This window comes from Populus nigra, chromosome 4 (genome assembly GCF_951802175.1).
Source record: "Populus nigra chromosome 4, ddPopNigr1.1, whole genome shotgun sequence".
Taxonomy (NCBI): Eukaryota; Viridiplantae; Streptophyta; class Magnoliopsida; order Malpighiales; family Salicaceae; genus Populus; species Populus nigra.
The window spans coordinates 18,035,487-18,054,097 of NC_084855.1; the positions used below are offsets into that span (position 1 = coordinate 18,035,487).

The following is an 18,611-nucleotide window of genomic DNA, read 5'->3' on the forward strand; positions in this document are numbered from 1 at the left end:
TCGATTTGATTAAAGACCACATTCGAAGTTCTAGACATTCCAGCATAGATCCTTGCATTCCGTTCTTGGCATACATGATACACTGTAGCTGTAAAACTCAGTTTACGAGAAAAATTGATGAAACTCTTGCCATGCCAAGAGACAGTGGCCCATCGAATCCATTCATCCCAGCCTTTTGTCATTCTTCGAATGTCGCATCTGTCACAAACATCCCACCAGATCGCTTTAGTATAGGAGCATTCAAGGAACAAGTGGTTGTGATCCTCATTGTTGTGGAGACAGAGTGAGCATCTATTGGGATCATGTATACCAAACCGATGAAGTTTATCTTGAGTTGTGAGTTTATCGCCACGAAGATAGTTGTTCTTTGATAAGTCGTTTTTCAGTTCGTTAGAGAACCATGGAAGGGAGATTATCTCACCAACACACACACACATAAAGTGCGACAAACAAGAAGTTTTATTAATCTGAATTGTCTAACCTTACATGACTGGTTATGCCCTTATTTATAATGACTCCAAACTAAAATAAACCCTAATGGACTCCAAGAAAGAATTTAATTCAAATGTAGGATACCTATCCAGAAGTTTTCGCAACTCAATCATTGATGTGCATCATGGGAATTATAATCCATCTTGTAAAATGAAGGATAGACTAGAATGATACTTTGATAAGTCGATCTGGACGCCACAAAGATCAATCTAGGATTTTGACGCCACACTCTTTGTGATTGAAGAGTGATAAGTCAGGTAGGGTTCTTCACAAAATCAATCTGGAAGAACAACTCTTAATTCTATGAATTAAGTTTCAAATCTTGACCAAAAGTGTTTTATTACATATTCTGATACTATATTTATAATTGGAACATCCCTCCAAAGTTAGGAAAAATTCAACATGGCAGAAGTCAAGCCCAAAAAATAGACTTTGACAAAATAACACTAGCACATGTTTTTTGACCTTTCTAACATAAACAGACCAAATTTAAAACAACCATATCTTCTTACACAAAAGTCCAATGTAGTCATGGTTGGACAATCTAGAAAGAGCACGTTCTGAACTTGAAATCCACCTAAATTAGTCTTGTTTTCACATGCAATGGATGACTTCAAATTCGGGCTCAAAATCATTTGTTGTTCTGACCATAAACAGCATCAATTCCTTCACTTATTTGCATATCAACCTAAATGCAAGTAGCCCAGCATCAAAAGAACCATTAAGGGCTTTTCTCATCTCCAAGTTCCAATTGTAGACAAATAAACATCCTTGAACCAATTTCAAACTGATTGTTAATTTTTAACTCCGAAGCAGCTTCAATTATTCCAATTTGACTCATCAAGGCCCTTTGCAGTTGTTTCGCTCTTGCTCTTGTCATTGGACCATCTGAATCCTCTTTCATATTAGATTTAGCTTTACAAGATGGATTATAATTCCCATATTAAGAAATTTCAGGTCGTTACACTTGACATCATTAGCCTCCATATTAAGAATAGCTAATTTAGTTTCATGATAATGTCGATATTGATGTAGCCTATCGATATCATTAACTATTCCTAACTCGGAATAGTTAATCAAGTTCAATATCCCCCATATTCTGTGGTGATCATGCCGATGTTAGTAACTCTTACTAACATCACTAGCCTCCTGTACTCATAACCGACTAATCAAGTTCAGGGAAGTGTTGATATCAATGGAACCCATTGATATCATTAACTATTCCTAACTCGAGATAGTTAATTAAGCCTGCTTCCATTTCTCATCCATTTCATTAGACATTTCCTTTTTTGGCAACATTTATATATACAATCCAAAAATTTAAACAAATTTTCATAATTATACACATTTAAAAAGGGTATAGGTGTAGAACAAGTACTTGTTGCAGAAACTCAGCTCGTGCTCCCCATGCTTTGCTATACAGCTCTTGTGGTCCGTTTTGTCTTCACAGCTATACTACATTATTTTCTATTCAAGTTACATTTCTCGTAATAACAATAATAACAACAAATGTTGACTTCCCTTCAACAATTTCCCATTACATCTTTTAAAATCATTATTCTTTATTTAATCATAACTAACATTATAAATTTTGGTTTTGAACATGGCTTATTTCCTTTGAATGTTAAGACATAGCACTACACATTTTCTTTTTCTGAAGGGAAAGAAACTCAATTCTACCCCTAATACATCTAAATTACCTATTCTAGCAATTTGTTGAAACTGTCAGCAAAGGTTGCAGATTGACCTCTCCTTAGATGTTTACCTACATCTAGAGTTCTAGAACTCCAAATTAAGTGAGGTAAGTCTTGTTAGAATGCTGACATCATTGGCTATAACTTCAATGTGGAACCTATCCCAAATTCTAACATTTTTAGGGTCGAATCTCTTCTAGAAATTAGGAAGATGAATTTGTCTATTTTTGTCAACAATTTAAATGAACCCTCAAACATCCTCATTTCCCACTCTTCCTCCAAAACAACCATTTCCACATTATATGTATGGTGACCTCACTAAATATGACTTCCCAAGAATCAATTTAACCTAACTTGCCCTTTTATGTAATATGGTCAAAACCATTTCAGGAAAATATACACATTGGATTCCACATTTACCCTACATTTCACAACTCCTCCTAAATCAAGCCATAAGCTATACATTATCGTTGATAGATTCATTTTCATTTTACATAACACATGCACTTGATTTAGTTTTGTAAATGACTTTTGTTAAGTTCTATGGTTTCTCATTTAAAACTATACTTTGTATCCTTGCCCCTCACATTGACATTTTATTTATTCAAACAATTCATCCTTACTTCTTTTATGGCTATTTTGGGCTGAGAGCCCCCTAGGGAAAACTATGGTTTTTTTCCCTTGCAAAATTGAATTATCATGCTTTACTTGTTAAAAAAAAGTTTCTTCACCACATAATCTATTTATTATTAACATACGAAATCTCAAAATCTCTCCTTCCCCTTTTAACCTTGCTTTGACAGACAATTGGCCTAAGGGGACCAAGGGTTCCTTTCTTCTTCTCATGTAATAACTATCTTACTTAGCCATTGTTCACATTATAAACAACACATCACATGAAATTTACAAAGAAAAATATAAATTATTCTATTCCAATTCACTCCTCCAATGGTCGACCACCTTTGCTTCTTTAACCATTGAATTGTTTTTGGTATTTTTATATAATTTTACATTCAAAGAAATCAACTGATGCGGATCAGCCCAACACCAAGTGTAATCATGCCAACGACCCATTGGAGGTGCCAATTGAGTCAATCACAAGAGCTAGGGCAAAGAAGCATTGAATAGGCTTGTTTATAACATATGGAGCAAAATGGACCTAGAGAGGCTTGAAACATTTAAGGAGCATGAAGGACAACCTTTAATTCATCTAGTTCAGGTTCAAGAAGAGCCCAATTCATGTGCAACAAGGGGTTGATGTGTCCGGCCCAATACCAGCCTTGTTAGACTTGTTATTTTTCCTAATCCTACAAGGATAAAAAGTCAGCAATTTATTCTCCTAATTAAGTAAAGAAGTTGGCCATATCTTATTCCTAAAGAGGGAAGGACTATTTAATGCTTTTCCTAACTTAAAAAGGAAAGTAATTAAATCAGCAACAAAGGAAGAAATTTGTCTTCTTTTTTGTCCAAGATAAACAAGGAAATTCAAGCTAATATCAAGGGGGGCAACAACACAAATTTTCCAAATCAGATTTTTCCTAGTTTATTTAAGATTTCTTAAGGGTGACAAATTTGATTATAGCATATTTAGCATGATATTTTTTGGATTTTTATTATTTTTCTTCTTACTTTTTGGCCTATTATTACTTACTTTGGTTAATTGTAAGTGGGCTTCATATAAGTCCTCTTAAGGGGGGTCCATTAGGGTTTCTTTAAGTCTAGTCAGTATAAATAACGGCATAACCAAAGATGTAAGGTTACACAATATTCAAATTAATAAAACTTCTTGTTGCCGCACTTTGTGTGTGTGTGTTGTTGGTGAGATAATCTCTCTTCCATGGTTCTCTAAAGAACTGAAAAATGACTTATCAAAGAACAACTATCTTCGTGACGTCATCCTTATACTTCTCGTCCACAAATCAATATTTGTTGGGTGGGGGTCTCCGTTTTTCAATAGTGTTCGTGCCTAGGTACAAGTTATCTTTGTGTCACACTCCTATCAAACCTGATTTACTTGGCTTTCCAAGAATTGGTGTCTTTACATGTGGGTTGCGTGACCACATGATCACGAGGTTCGTATCATTTGGTATCAGAGCTGGCTCCATTAATCAGGTTATATCCTTCTGAAATTTTTGTTTCTTGTTGATTCCGCAAAAATTATTATTTCATTCTATTATTGTTGAAAATATATCAGTAGCATCAAAAAAACAAAACAGAAAAGAGAAAAGAGAAAAGCTAAACAAAAAAAATTGTTCAAAAAGATGTTTATTGGATTCTGCCGCAAAAAACTAAACATGGAGGCCAAATTTGAAGAGAGAGGGGGATGTCCAACCAAAGCCTTATACAAAGGCCGAACCACCTGAGGCCAAAAAGGATACTCATATGGATGGGAAAGGTAAATCTGAATCTCAACCTACTCGTGATAGAGATATTAAATGCTTTACGTGTTTAGGGAAGGGGCACATTGCATCTCAGTGTCCAAACCGAAGAGTTATGCTTACAAGAGACAATGAGGAGGTTGAATCTGAAAGTGACAAATCTGAAAGTAAAGAGATGCCACCTTTGGTGGATTGTAGTGATGAGGAGATTGCATATCCTGTTGAGAGGGAGGCCTTGGTTATAAGCCGTGCGCTGAACATGCAAATCAACGAAGATGATGTAGATCAGCAACGGGAAAATATATTTCACACTCGATGTCACATCCAAAACAAGGTATGTAGCATGATAATTTGTGGAGGTAGTTGTGCTAATGTTGCTAGTGATACTCTTGTGAAGAAATTGAATCTGAGTTGCATTAAGCATCCTAGGCCTTATAGATTGCAATGGTTGAATGATTGTGGTGAAGTGAGGGTTACTAAGCAGGTTTTGATTGCGTTTGCTATTGAAAATTATTCCGATGAGATTTTGTGTGATGTAGTCCCAATGCATGCTAGTCACTTACTTTTGTGGCGTCCATGGCAGTTTTATCAGAAAGCGATTTATAATGGGTATAGAAATAGGTTCACTATTGTAAAGGATGGTAAAACCATCACTCTTGTACCTCTTTCTCCAAAACAAGTGTATGATGATCAAATGAAATTAAAAAAGGAATGTGAGGATGGGAAGAGTGAAAATTCACGTGAGGACAATGGTGAGAGAAAACCATCAGATTCATTTAAACCTAAATCATTAATTAAACTGGTTGAGAGTGGAGGTAAAAACCGAGGAGTGAAGAAAGTAAGCTTATGTGATGATAATAGTGTAGAAAAAATAAAGAAACAACTTAATTTTTATGCAAAAGAATCTCAAATCAGATCTGCATTTTTCACTAATAAGCCAATGATCTTACTTGTGTAAAAGGAGGCTTATTTTAACACTAACGATCTTGATTCTGTTATTCCTAGTGTGGCTGTTTCTTTGATGCAGGAGTTTGATGATGTATTCCCTGAAGACATCCCTAATGGATTACTACCATTAAAGGGGATTGAACGTCAAATTGATATTCTGCCCGGAGCTTCAATTCCTCATCATCCAGCCTATAGAAGAAACCCCGAGGAGACGAAGGAGCTTCAAAGGCAAGTAGCTGAGTTGATGATGAAGGGGTACATTCATGAGAGTATAAGTCATTATGCTACTCCAGTGCTACTTGTGGCTAAAAAGGATGGAACATGGAGGATGTGTGTCGATTATCGTGCCGTCAATAACATAACGGTAAAGTATCGACATCCTATTAGGATAAATAAAAGAGGGTGATGAGTGGAAAATCGCATTTAAGACTAAGCGGTTTGTATGAATGTTAGTCATGCCGTTTGGACTTACAAATGCGCTTAGCACGTTTATGCATTTAATGAATCATGTATTGCGTACGTTTATATGTAAGTTTGTTGTTGTGTATTTTGATGACATTTTGATCTATAGTAAGAACTTAAATGAGCATCTTGATCATTTACGTAATGCACTTAGTGTGTTGCGTAGTGAGCAATTATATGCTAATTTTAAAAAGTGTATCTTTTACATGGAAAAAATTGTGTTTCTTGGCTATGTGGGCAGGGTATCGAGATGGATGAGAAGAAAGTTAAGGTAATCTAGGATTGGCCTACGCCAAAATCGGTAAGTGAGGTAAGTAGTTTTCATAGACTTGCTAGTTTTTATAGAAGGTTGAAGGATTTTAGTACTATTGCTGCACCTTTAACTGAAATTGTAAAAAAGTCTATTGGATTCAAATGGAATGATGAACAGGATGAGACTTTTAATTTGTTGAAAGATAAACTTTGTTCGGCGCTTGTTTTAGCTTTGCTAGACTTTACAAGAGCTTTTGAAGTTGAATGTGATGCATCAGGTATTGGTATAAGAGCTGTGTTAATGCAGGATAGGAGGCCCATTGCATATTTCAGCGAAAAAGTTAATGGGGCAGCCTTGAATTACCCTACATATGACAAGGAGATCTATGCCTTAGTAAGAACTTTAGAGATGTGACAACATTACTTGTGGCCCAAGGAGTTTGAGATGCATTCTGATCATGAATCATTGAAGCACTTGAAAGGGCAAGGTAAGCTGAGTAAGAGACATGCCAAATGGGTTGAATTTATTGAAACCTTTCCGTATGCCAAAGGATGAGATAGTTTGGTTGGATTCGCCAAATCACAGATTCTTGATCAAAGTAGCTTGGGAACAACTAAGACGTCATCGTCAGATGGTTGAATGGCATGACATTGTGTGGTTCAAGAATGTTGTTCCAAGACATTCATTTCTTCTATGGATAGCTGTCCAACAGAAACTCACAACTCAAGATAAACTTCATCGGTTTGGTATACATGGTCTCAATAGATGCTCACTCTGTCTCCGCAACAATGAGGATCACAACCACTTGTTCTTTGAATGCTCCTATACTAAAGCGATCTGGTGGGATGTTTGTGACAGATGTGACATTCCAAGAATGACAAAAGGCTGGGATGAATAGATTCGATGGGCCACTGTCTCTTGGCATGGCAAGAGTTTCGTCAATTTTTCTCGTAAACTGAGTTTTGCAGCTACAGTGTATCATGTATGGCAAGAACGGAATGCAAGGATCTTTGCTGGAATGTCTAGAACTTCGAATTTGGTCTTTAATCAAATCGAATGTATCATTCGTGATAAGCTTGATTTGATGAGGAATGTCGCACCAACAAATGAAAACAAAAGGATCCAACGAGCTTGGAGGGTGAATACCATAGATTCTTAATTTGTTAGTTAGCTGGTTGTATTGGTTTCCCTAACGAATCTAGTTAGGTTTCAGTTTTATGGTCGGTGGCTAGCCTGTAGCCATCTGTTGTTTTATGTTTCTGTTATCATTGTAAATCTGGGGTATGCCCCTTATAATGTTTGTATCTTCTTCTTTTAATACATACGTCAACTTACCAAAAAAACGATTTTGCTAATGTTTACAATGCTTGCGAAACTTCGGCTTTTGGAAAGTTCTATAAACTTGATGGATATTTTTTTAAAAGAGAGTCATTTGTGTGTTCCATTAAGTTCTATGCATGAATTGCTTGTACGTGAAGCATATGATGGGGCATTTTGGTGTTGTTAAGACTTTGGATGTGTTGCATGAGCATTTTATTAGCCTAAAATGAAAAAAAATATGCAACACATATGTGATAAACACATAACTTATAGGAAAGCAAAGTCTAGGACTCAACCACATGGCTTGTTGGTATCCCTTTGCCTGTACCGAAAGAACCATGGGTAGACATTTCAATGGACTTCATCTTAGGTTTACTTAGGTCAAAATGGGGTAGGGATTCCATCTTTGTAGTTGTTGATAGGTTTTCAAAAATGGCACACTTCATTCCATGTCATAAAACTCATGATGCAACTAACATTGCTGATTTGTTCTTTAGAGAGATAGTACGACTTCACGGGGTCCCTAAGAGCATTATTTCTGATACAGATGTTAAGTTCCTTAGTTATTTTTGGAAGGTGTTATAGGGCAAATTGGGTACTAAACTATTGTTTTCAACTACTTGTCACCCCTAAACAGATGGACAAACCGAAGTGGTTAATAAGACCTTAACACAACTTCTGCGTGCTGTCATTCAAAAGAACTTAAAGAATTGGGAAGTTGTTTGCCATTTATAGAGTTTGCATATAATCGTAATGTGCATTCTACTACTGAATTTTCACCATTTTGAAATTGTGTGTGGATTTAACCCTTTAACTCCAATGGTTCTGATTCTTTTGCCAATTGATGAAAGAGTTAGTTTGGATGGTAATTGTAAAGCACAAGTGAACATACTTCATGAGAGTGTGCGGCAACAGATGGAAAATAGGAATCATGTGTATGCGACCAAAGTCAATAAGGGGCACAAACATGTTGTCTTTCAGCCCGGCGATTGGGTTTGGGTTCATATGCGCAAGGATAGATTTTCGGCCCATAGAAAATCAAAGCTACAACCACGAGGAGATGGGCCATTTTAGATCCTTGAGAGGATCAATAAATAATGTTTATAAAGTTGATTTGCTAGGTGAGTATGGTGTTAGTGCTACCTTTAAAGTTTCTGATCTTACTCTATTTGATGTAGGTGATGATTCGAGGTCGAATCCTTTTAAAGAGAGAAGGGATGATGCGGATCAGCAAAACACCAAGTGTAATGCATCAATTACCCATTGGAGATGCTAATTGGGCCAATCACAAAAGCTAGAGCAAAGAAGCATAAAGAAGCATTGAATGAGCTATTTCAGAATATATGGAGCAAAATGAACCTAGAGGGGCTTGGGACATTTAAGGAGCATGAGGGACATCCTTTAATTCATCTAGTTCAGGTTGAAGAAGAGCCCAATTCGTGTGGAACAAGGGGTTGATGTGTCCGGCCCAATACCAGCCTTGTTAGGCTTGTTTTTTTTTCTAATGCTACAAGGATAAAAAGTCAGCAATTTATTCTCCTAATTAAGTAAGGAAGTTGGCCATATCTTATTCCTAAATAGGGGAGGACAACAACAAATGAGGAAATTTGTTTTCTTATTTGTCCAAGTTAAACAGGGAAATCCAAGCTAATCAAGGACATCAAAGGAAAGGGGGCAGCAACACAAATTTTTCAAATCAGATTTTTCCTAGTTTATGTAGGACTTTTTAAGGGTGACAAATCTGATTCTAGCATATTTAAGATGCTAATTTTTGGATTTTTATTATTTTCTTCTTAGTTTTTGGGTTATTATTACTTATTTAGGTCAATTGTAAGTGGGCTTCATAAGTCCACCTAAGGGGGGTCCATTAGGGTTTCTTTAAGTCTAGGGTCAGTATAAATAAAGGCATAACTAAACATGTAAGGTTACGCAATTTTCAGATCAATAAACTTCTTTGCTGCACTTGTTGTGTGTTGGTGGGATAATCTCCCTTCCTTGGTTCTCTAAAGAACTGAAAACGACTTATCGAAGAGCAACTGGTTTCGTGGTATCAGCCTTATACTTCTCGTTCGCAAATCTGGTGCCTAAGTACAAGTTATCTTTGTGTCACACTCCTATCAAACCTGATTTACTTGGCTTTCTGGGAATTGGTGTCTTTGCGTGACCAAGTGATCACGAGGTTCGTATCATTTGGCATGATAGATTTTTGTTTAAGGAAAATAAATTATGTGTGCCTAATTGTTCTTTACATGAATTGCTTCTGAGTGAAGCACATGGGGAGGTTCAATGGGGCATTTTGGAATTAATAAAACTTTGGAGGTTCTGTATGAACACTTTTATTAGCCTAGTATGAAAAGAGACGTGCAAAGAATGCAAAGAGATGTGCATAACAAGCTAAGTTTAGTGTAATGCCTCATGGACTATACACATCTTTGCTTGTTCTTAAGGAACCTTGGGTTGATATTTCTATGAATTTCATTTTAGGTTTACCTAGGTCTATGAAAAGGAGTGATTCTATATTTGTTGTTGTGGATAGTTTTCTAAGATGACACATTTCATTGCTTCTGATGCAATAAATATAACTGACCTATTCTTTATAGAGATCATTCAGCTACATGGTCTTCCTAGGTATCCGATCGTGAGAGAGAGTGTGGTGCTGTCGGAGCTACATCTACTCCGTCCACCGTTGGATTGCTCTCATTTCTGACTATGTTGTTCCTTCCAACCTTCTCTCAACATTGACCGAACGGATCTGTTATCCAATCAACGAGGTAAGAGATATTGATCTCGCAATATTTCTACTATTCTGCATTTTCAGTTCTGGAACTATGGAGAAGTGGTGAAGTTGCAGCATAGTGAATGGATTTTCTTCATGATTTCTCTTATGGCTGTCATAGACATGAAGGCCTTTGCCATATGTGAAGATTAAATCACAGTTCTTTGGAAAAAGTTACATTTTTCTTGCTATTTCAGAGTGGTTTGTCGTAACTTGATCTCCTTTGTTCACCGTTGAATCGTTACCATTTTTTAGGATGTTGTTCTTCGAAACCTACTCTACATCTTGAGTGAACGGATCATTGTTACAATTAGTGTGATGGGAGATATTGGCCTCATAATTCTGTAACTCTCTTCTTCCTTCATGAACTAATCTGCATCTTGTTGTTTATGAGATTACATTGCTGTTATTTCTGAGCTTAGGTTGCTTCTTGGACTCAGTTTACCTTCTTAGAATTTTGTTCTCAGAGTATTTGTATGCTACCATAATGTCTCTATGTTCTTATGTGGAAAATGTTCCAATGTTTAGCGCTAACATTGAACAACACAATCAAGTTAAGTCTGGACAGACATTAAGATTAGAACTGCAAGATATGTTGAATAGCCATGGGATGAGGATTTCTCAGTTTCAAGCTGATTCTGATGTTAGCATAGAGAAACACTCTACTGTCCAAGCTTCTAATGTTGTTCCAGAAATGAACCATATGTTGGGTTCTAAAGTTGATGAGGTGAAGGTAGGGTCTCATCAACAAGAACAACTAAAACTTAGACCCAAATTGAATTTTTTAAATGCTTTGAAGGGTTCTGATGTTGATGACAATGAGGGTAGCAAGACCTTTGGCATTAGTTTAGTCCGTAATCTGCACTTTGCTCCCCCTACTATGACTGATGGTTGTGTGACAATAGCTCCTCCACTTGATGTGTTTGAAGATGGCTGTGAATTTTGGAAATCCACCCTAGTTTTATGGGGCAGAAATTACCGTATCCCGTGGTTAATTCTATTGCCAAAAGAATATGGGGCTCCTACGGTCTATCAGAAGTTTTGTCTTCGGATAATGGTTTCTTCATCTTCACTTTTGATTCTGTCGATCATGTCACTGATGTGCTGGAAAGAGCCCCATGGCACATGGCAAACAGGCCTTTGGTGCTTAAACGCTGCCAACCGAACATGCAATTTTTGAAAGATGATTTGGCAAGAGTTCCGGTATGGGTTTGGCTGTATAATGTCCCTCTCGAGTATTGGACTATTAAGGGGTTGAGCTGTGTAGCGAGTGCTATTGGAGTCCCCCTTCATGCGGATCATACTACATTGTTGCGTAAAAGGCTTAGTTACGCAAGAGTTTGCGTTGAGATAGATGCTTCGAAGACGTTGGTTAAGGAGTATGATCTTCGCTGTCCAAATGGGTTATTCATAACAATTTCAGCTGAGTACGAATGGATACCGTCGAAGTGCAGTAATTGCAATGTCTTTGGACACACCACAGCGCTATGTGCTACTAATAACATTGATAATCTTAAAGTGGTGGCAGAGGGTAAGAGGAATCTAGGAGCTATGAACTCTAAATATGCGGATAACAAGCAGAATCAGTTTCAGTGGCAGGTAGTTGGTAAACAAAACAAGGGTTCTGTGAGTGGGGAGAATGCTCCCTTGGCATCTAAAGTGGGTAATTGTAATGAGAATGGTTGTTCAACATCTGGTATACATATGTCTGATTGTAATATGAATGATCATGCGGCATCAGATGTGCGCAATGCTACTTGTCATGAAGATGAAAATCCTTCCTCTCCTCTTGTCTTGAAGAGTTTACGAGAAGACATGCAACAGGAGCAAGGGGCTGCAAATACTACTTTAGATCAAGATATGGACGCAATGGGAGGTGATACAGATGGGGAACGAACCGTTAAGGAGTTAACATCAACGATCTTGACAACCCCTCAAACCCTGAATTCCACCGAAAGGGAAATTGTTAATCAGTTAGCTATTAAGGCTACAGACTCTCTAGAGAAAAAGAAAAAGGGTTCAAAAGCCTCTTCAAAGAAGAATAAGAAATCTGGCTCCTCTCCAGGAGGCACGTCAAGGTAATCTTTGTGTTGCTGTTTGTACTCCTCTCTATTTTCCTATGATTATTGGATGTTGGAATATTAGAGGTTTGAATGATCCTATAAAGCATTCAGAATTGCGTCGGCTCATCCATCAAGAGAGGAAAGCTCTTTTTGGTCTGGTTGAAACTCGAGTTACAGATAAAAATAAAAATAATGTTTCTCAACCTCTTCTGCGTTCTTGGTCCTTCTTGTATAATTATAATTGCTCTTGTCGTGGTCATATTTGGGTTTGTTGGAATGCTAATACGGTGAAGGTGGATGTTTTCGGAATGTCAAACTAGGCTATTCATGTTTCTGTCACTATATTAGCTACCAATATCTGTTTCAATACTTCAATTATTTATGGAGACAATAATGCTTCCTTACGTGAGGCATTATGGTCTGATATAGTGAGTCGTAGTGATGGATGGGAGTCAACCTCGTGGATTCTTATGGGTGACTTTAATGCTATCCGCAACCAGTCGGACAGGTGAGGAGGGTCTACTACGTGGGCTGGTACTATAGACAGATTGGATACATGTATTCGAGAAGCGAAAGTAGATGATCTTTGGTATTCAGGTATGCATTATATTTGGTCGAACCAATGTCCTGAGAATCTGATTATGCGGAAACTAGCTAGAGTACTTGTCAATGAGAAGTGGAATCTGAACTTCCCATTATCGGAAGCGAGATTTTTGCCTTCGGGTATGTCAAACCATTCTCCTATGGTGGTAAAGGTTACTGGCAAAGATCAGAACATAAAGAAACCATTCAGATTCTTCGATATGTGGATGGATCATGACGAGTTCATGCCCTTGGTGAAGAAGGTATGGGATCAGAATTCGAGGGGTTGTCCAATGTATCAGCTGTGTTGCAAACTAATAAAGCTAAAGCAGGAATTGAAACTTTTCAATATGACTCACTTCTCCAACATTTCAGATAGAGTTAAAGATGCAAAAAACGAGATGGATAAGGCTCAACAGGCTCTGCATACAGCGCATGAGAATCCAATATTGTGCATGCGAGAAAGGGATGTTGTTTGTAAATACGCTTCTACCGTCAGGGTTGAAGAGAGTTTTTTTCAAACAGTAGGCAAGGATACAATGGCTTAGCTTGGGGGATCAGAATACTAGCTACTTTCACAAATCAGTAAATGGAAGACAGAATAGAAATAAGCTTCTATCACTTACAAGGGAGGATGGAGAGGTTGTCGAAGGACACGAGGCAGTCAAATCAGAAGTAATTGCATACTTCCATCGTGTGTTAGGAGTGGATCAGATGCCTAGGGTTTTGAACGAGGAAGTGATGGAATCGACAATTAACTTGAAACTGTCTTCAACGCAACAGCATGTACTCGCATAAGATGTAACAAGGGAGGAGATTAAGCATGCTATGTTTAGTTTGAAGAACAACAAAGCCCCTGGACCGGATGGCTTTAACGTAGGTTTCTTCAAAAGAATGTGGTACATAGTTGGGGAAGATGTAATCAACGCTGTTAGATCCTTCTTTCAGACTCGTAGAATGCTTAAAGAAATGAATGCTACATCCATTTCCCTTATTCCTAAAGTTGTTAATCCTACAAGGTTGACAGATTTTCGTCCTATATCTTGCTGCAATACAGTGTACAAATGCATCGCTAAGATTCTAGCTGGGAGAATCAAAGTTGTTTTGCCATCCTTAGTTGGTCCATTCAGACTGCTTTTATCTCAGGAGGGAAAATCAGTGATAACATTCTTTTGTCTCAGGAACTAATGAAATGCTATCATAAATCTACGGGACCTGCTCGTTGTGCTATGAAAGTTGATCTGATGAAGGCTTATGACTCGGTGCAGTGGGATTTCGTTGACGCTATGTTAATAAAAATAGGATTCCCTAGAACAGTCATTGATTGGATCATGGTTTGTGTTACATCTTGTCAATTCTCTATCAACGTCAATGGTGAGCTTGCAGGTTACTTTCAAAGGGGAAGAGGGCTGAGACAAGGGGATCCATTGTCCCCATATTTGTTTGTCCTATGTATGGAAATCCTTTCGGGGCTATTCTGCAAGATGAGTGCCAACCAAGAATTCAAGTTCCACTGGAGATGGAAGAAGGACAAAATTTCTCATCTTTGTTTTGCTAACGACTTGATGATTTTTAGCAACAGGGATGTAAACTCAATTCGTATGATCAGAACTGTGCTCACAAAGTTTCAAGATCTGGGGTATGCCAACGACCCATTGGAGGTGCCAATTGAGCCAATCACAAGAGCTAGGGCAAAGAAGCTTAAAGAAGCATTGAATGAGCTTGTTTAGAACATATGGAGCAAAATGGACCTAGATGGGCTTGAGACATTTAAGGAGCATGAAGGGCAGCCTTTAGTCCATCTAGTTCAGGTCCAAGAAGAGCCCAATTCGTGTGGAACATGGGGTTGATGTGTCCGGCCCAATACCAGCCTTGTTAGGAGGCTTGTTTTTCCTAATGCTACAAGGATAAAAAGTCAGCAATTGATTCTCCTAATTAAGGAAGGAAGTTGGCCATATCTTATTCCTAAAGAGAGGAGGACTATTTAATGCTTTTCCTAACTTAGGAAGGAAAGTAATTAAATCAGCAACAAAGGAGGAAATTTGTTTTCTTATTTGTCAAAGTTAAACAAGGAAATCCAAGCTAATCAAGGACATCAAGGGGGGGCAGCAACACAAATTTTCCAAATCAGATTTGTCCTAGTTTATTTGGGACTTATTAAGGGTGACAAATCTGATGCTAGCATATTTAGCATGATAATTTTCGGAATTTTATTATTTTTATTATTTTCTTCTTAGTTTTTGGGTTATTATTACTTATTTGGGTCAATTGTAAGTGGGCTTCATATAAGTCCACCTAAGGGGGGTCCATTAGGGTTTTCTTAAGTCTAGAGTCAGTATAAATAAAGGCATAACCAAACATGTAAGGTTACGCAATTTTCATATCAATAAACTTCTTTGCTGCACTTATTGTGTGTTGGTGGGATAATCTCCCTTCCTTGGTTCTCTAAAGAACTGAAAACGACTTATCGAAGAACAACTGTCTTGGTGGCGTCATCCTTATACTTCTCGTTCGCGAATCAATATTCGTTGGGTGGCGGCCTCCGTTTTCAATAGTGCTGGTGTCTAGGTACAAGTTATCTTTGTGTGGGTTGCGTGACCACGTGATCACGAGGTTCGCATCATTTGGTATTAGAGCTTGGCTCCATTAATCAGGTTATATCCTTCTAAAATTTTTGTTTCTTGTTGATCCCGCAAAAAAATTCCTTAGTATCCAATTTCTTCTTCTCCTTGAATTTGCAGCATATAAAAAAAAAATTGTTATTTCATTCTGTTATTGTTTAAAATATATCAGTAGCATCAAAAACAAAAAAAAAACAGAGAAGAGAAAAGCAAAAAAAAAATTGTTCAAAAAAAAGATGTTATTGGATTTTGCCGCAGAAAACTAAACAAGAGAAAATTGGATCAAATCAACTCGGAATTAGCTCAAATTTTATAATCGATTACGGGGCTCCTAATCCACCACATATCAAATTTGGGGTCAATTGGATATCGTTTGTTTTGGGTTTCAAATTCGGGTCTAATCAGGTCTGATTCATAATGTTTTTGCGTCAGTATATCAAACGTTATCGTAAATTGCTCAAACTTTATATTCTGTCTATTTGGGTTGATATCACACTATATCTGAAATTTTAACTCAATTGGACGTCATTTACTTTAGGTTCCAGATTCGGACTTAACTCTTCGTAAACGAGTCTGTTTTGTGTCAACTTTTGAAATTCGCTTGCTTTCTGTTGTTTTCGTTTCTTGCAGTTTATCTTCATCATATACAACATATTTGGGTGTTGTTTCATCATTTTGCATATTTTTTGTTTCTGTTTTTTATTCGAGTCTTCAGTTTCGTTCATATTTCGGATAGACTCGCTTGCTACTCGCGAGACTATCATCGCAGCTTTGTTTTGCTTGTTTTATAGTTTTTATTGCTTCTTGAGTCATATATATATTTGGATTGCGCTCCCAAGTTGGTTCTATTTGGTGTTGGTTTCAGTTTCGCAAGAACCGCGGAAGGTGAGACGAGAGGTGTGAGCGTGTGAGGATATTAAGAGTGTTTGAGCGAAACACGAGCGACGTGAGGATAATTTTTTTTTACCACTAATCAATTTTTGCAGGTACTATCATGTTAGATCAAAACAACACACCACCCCATCCCGAGGGAGAACTTACGTTCCAAATGCAAGCCATGACGCACATGATAGAGAGGATGAATTTTGTGATGGGAAATGTGTGTGACAGACTTGATAGGGTAGAGAAACGTGGTAACGAGGCTGGTACAAGCACCCAAAATATGAGGAAGCTTGGGGCTGAACCGAAAGCAAACAATGGCGGTAGGGCCGAAAGGCCAAGGTGGGCTGATTATGAGGATTTTGAGGAGGCCGTTGATGATATTGGTGATGGTGGTTTTGAGGATGAGGGCGTAGGCTATTGGGAAGGTTTTCGGCAGCCTAGAAACCGAAGGGATTATGGGAATAGAACTAGGGGCCAATTCGGCCAAAGGGAAAATTTCCGTAGTGTTGGGGGACATGCTGATTTAGATGGTGATTTGGATGCCATCAAACTGAAAATACCTTCTTTTCAAGGTAAAAACGATCCCGAGGCATATTTGGAGTTGGAGAAAAAGGTGGATTGGATTTTTGATTGCCATAACTATTCGGAAGAGAAGAAAGTAAAATTAGTAGTCATCGAATTCACAGATTATGCACTGATATGGTGGGATCAGTATTAGTAGAAGAAGGAGTGGAGAGAGGCCGGTAACGTCGTGGGAGGAGATGAAAGTGTTGATGAGAAGATGATTTGTGCTTAACCACTATTATAGAGATTTGTATTTGAAATTGCAGGGTTTGAATCAGGGTTCTAGGTCCGTGGATGAGTATTTCAAGGAGATAGAGATTGCCATGATTCGGGCTAATGTGATTGAGGATTGGGAAGCTACCATGGCTAGATTTCTAAATGGGCTGAATAGGGACATTGCGAATGTTGTAGAATTACAACATTGTGTGGAATTGGAGGACATGGTCCATATAGCAACGAAGGTGGAGAGGCAAATAAAGAGAAGGGGCAGTACACGTTTTCAGACCAATTCGGCTTCATCTTCCTCAACATGGAGGCCGAATTTGAAAAGAGAGGGGGCTGTCCAACCAAAGCCTTATGCAAAGGTCGAACCATCTAAGGCCAAAAAGGATACTCATACGGATGGGAAAGGTAAATCTGAATCTCAACCTACTCGTGATAGAGATATTAAATGCTTTAAGTGTTTAGGGAAGGGGCACATTGCATCTCAGTGTCCAAACCGAAGAGTTATGCTTACAAGAGACAATGGGGAGGTTGAATCTGAAAGTGAAGAGATGCCACCTTTGGTGGATTGTAGTGATGAGGAGATTGCATATCCTGTTGAGGGGGAGGCCTTGGTTATAAGGCGTGCGCTAAACATGCAAATCAAAGAAGATGATATAGATCAGCAACGGGAAAATATATTTCACACTCGATGTCACATCCAAAAGAAGGTATGTAGCATGATAATTGATGGAGGTAGTTGTGCTAATGTTGCTAGTGATACTCTTGTGAAGAGATTGAATCTGAGTTGTGTTAAGCATCCGAGGCCTTATAGATTGCAATGGTTGAATGAATGTGGTGAAGTGAGGGTTACTAAGCAGGTTGTGATTGCGTTTGCTATTGGGAAGTATTCCGATGAGATTTTGTGCGATGTAGTCCCAATGCATGCTAGTCACTTACTTTTGAGGCGTCCATGGGAGTTTGATCAGAAAGCGATTCATGATGGGTTTAAAAATAGGTTCACTATTGTAAAGGATGGTAAAACCACCACTCTTGTACCTCTTTCTCCAAAAAAAGTATATGATGATCAAATGAAATTAAAAAAGGAATGTGAGGATGGGAAGAGTGAAAATTCACGTGAGGACAATGGTGAGAGAAAACCATCAGATTCGGCTAAACCTAAATCATTAATTAAACCGGTTGAGAGTGGAGGTAAAAACCGAGGAGTGAAGAAAGTAAGCTTGTGTGATGATAATACTGTGGAAAAATTAAAGAAACAACCCAATTTTTATGCAAAGGGATCTCAAATCAGATCTGCATTTTTCACTAATAAGCCAATGATCTTACTTGTGTATAAGGAGGCTTATTTTAACAC

General features: G+C 37.9%; 1 pseudogene; it reads left to right on the forward strand.

Moving 5' to 3' along the window:
• Nucleotides 1-4,572: 4,572 nt before the first annotated feature.
• Nucleotides 4,573-18,611, forward strand: part of LOC133691743 (uncharacterized) — a 63,579-nt pseudogene continuing 49,540 nt past the window's right edge.